This window comes from Eurypyga helias, unplaced genomic scaffold, assembly GCF_000690775.1.
Source record: "Eurypyga helias isolate BGI_N326 unplaced genomic scaffold, ASM69077v1 scaffold39919, whole genome shotgun sequence".
NCBI classification, from domain to species: Eukaryota; Metazoa; Chordata; class Aves; order Eurypygiformes; family Eurypygidae; genus Eurypyga; species Eurypyga helias.
The window spans coordinates 27,287-30,003 of record NW_010272117.1 but is presented as its reverse complement, the minus strand read 5'-3'; positions in this window follow the sequence as shown (position 1 = coordinate 30,003).

Here is a 2,717-nt window from a genome sequence, read left to right as displayed (position 1 = left end):
GATTGTACTTAACCAAGAGTGTACATTCAGGAAACAGTAAGGAGATTGTACTTAACCAAGAGTGTACACTCAGGAAACAGACTAAACTATTTGCTCTGTGCAAATAGTACATCAAATATGTAAGGAGAATTCCAGTTTACTACAGTTTTATTGACTAGAGTTCCTACTCTGTTTTCCTTGGAGTCCACCTTATTAAAATGTTCTACTCTAGTCTACAGGAACTTGCTTTGGCCAGAAATTTGTTTTGAAATAGCAAGCATTAGCCATAGAATGATGATGCACTTATTTCCTGATACACACATTTCCAAAAATAATAATTTACCTACTTAATTATGTCTTATGAAAAGTTCTTCATAAAATGAAATCAATAAAGCCGTAGTATGCTTGCTCCCTTTTTACATAAATCCTGTCTGACACAGACTTCTTTGGTTTCTCCTGCCCCATCCTTGCTTATATAAATATGACTAGGAAGACTAAATACGCTTTTGCTTCCCTTGGCTAATCGCTGTGACTCCTTTGAACTAGAGAATTCTGTCGACATAAAGTTCTTTAATCGTAGCTCAAAATTACTTTACATGCAGTGCTGCAGAATATGGTGTTTCAGGCCCACTTCCTTCAGCAAGTATTGAACAAGTCTTGGCAGTGTTAGGTTCTTGGCAGCGTTGGGTTTATGGTTGGACTCGATCTTAAGGGCCTTTTCCAACCTAATTGATGCTGTGATTCTGAGCAGTCACTCTTGGCATTTGGATATTCAGGTAGGGCTGAATACAATAACGTGTTTGTGGGGAGGGAGCTGTCACTGGAAAGATGACAGTAAGGAAGACGATGAGCCGTTCTGCAGGGGCCAGCACACGATGTGCCTGAAGGAGGGTTTTGGTGCCTGCCACAGGGTTGGTCTTGGTTCGGAGCGCATGCTGGTTTTGCAGCTTTGATATGTGCTGCTTGGTGAAAGAAATTGAAAGGTGGTTTAAAATATGATCTTTCAGATGTTAAGGTAGGCTGTTCAAGCATAAGAGACCCCAGGACACACACCTTTAGTAAGGAAATGGGTATTTTAAAGAGAAATTTGTCATCTTGTTCCCTACCTGGGGCAGCTCTTGTTACTAACACAAGTAGCATTTTAAGGTCAAAAAGAGTGGAGCTGTAAGTGCGTGGTAATATGATGGCTTAAGTTTCTAATAATGCTGGTGTGCCATTGTCTGTAGAGGAAAAAACACAAAAATTTGTTTGCTTATGGTGACTGTAAGAAATTATAACAGCGACCCATGGTTGAGAGATGCCCAGTAACATGCCTTGCAAAGGAGAAGTTGGATCTCTTGGAGAGAGAGCTTCCTTATAGGAACTGAAGGATTTTAGCATCCTGATAGAGGGGTTTCTCAGCAAGTTTCTAGGTTCTGCCTTAGAGTCACAGATTTATAGTATAATGTCATTACACTTCAGACATGTACTGTGGCTAACACCTGATCGTGGCAGTGGAGTGGCACGAGAGTTCTTCTCTTAAGGTGCTACTCGTGAGCAGATCTTGTTTGGAGCAGTTGCTGATTTAGTTATCCCATGTAGCTGAAATGTCAATTTGAATGAAAAATAACCCTCTTTTGAAGGAGATAAGCATGATTTAGTGGAGATTTTAACATGCAGAAATGAAGTTATGTGTTACAGTTCATCTGTGAAAGAGACTTCCAGTAGGTTACCTAGAGCAAACTGAAACACAGAATATAGCAGGAGCTAAAAGTCCAAATGCAACTAACAAGGGGGAGGGGGAAATTACCTGATTTCAGTATTACCACACTTAAAAATGTTCCTAATGAAGTACATGTCGGCATATGAAAGGATGTGAACGATGCAGGCTAATCACACAGATGTAAAGGCAGATACAGCTTTATTGAGTCACTTCTGCTTGCAAAGCACAGTGCATCCTCTGTTCTGTGATTCCTGTGCTCAGCTCTGAAAGAGTTTCTTGTGTAAGACCTCTATTTCCTAGTTCCATTTGGATTAGTTGGTATGGGAAAAAGGTGTTCTTTGATTGAGGTTGTGAAGTTAGGGTTTTTCGTGTTCATTTTACCAAGTCACTCGCAAGAGGCAGTGCTGAAAGGTGTAAGTAAATTTTTAAGATGAAAAATTGTATCTAAGTGTTTACGACTGTCTTCTAGCTCAGTTTTCATACTCTACATCTCACATCTCTGGAAAGATAGACTAACAGTTTTGGCATAAATTGCATAGTTATACATTCAAATTATTAAGCAGTTAGGGGAACGTAAAGGCTCTGTACAGCTGTAGGTCTGCCACGTGGTTACAGGACTAGGAGGCATTCAAGCCTAAGGTTTACTACAGATTGATTTTTACAAACCCTGAACAAGTCATTAGTCTCTAAGTCATGAAGGAAGTTATTTGCTTCTTAACTCACCCAGCTATTCCACTGATTAAGATAACAGTTAAAAATACCCTTAATGCTAATAAATTATGGGTTATAAATAAATAAATAAATGTTTGTTACAGGACTAGGAGGCATTCAAGCCTAAGGTTTACTACAGATTGATTTTTACAAACCCTGAACAAGTCATTAGTCTCTAAGTCATGAAGGAAGTTATTTGCTTCTTAACTCACCCAGCTATTCCACTGATTAAGATAACAGTTAAAAATACCCTTAATGCTAATAAATTATGGGTTATAAATAAATAAATAAATGTTTATATAATTTTTTAATATACTATATAAAA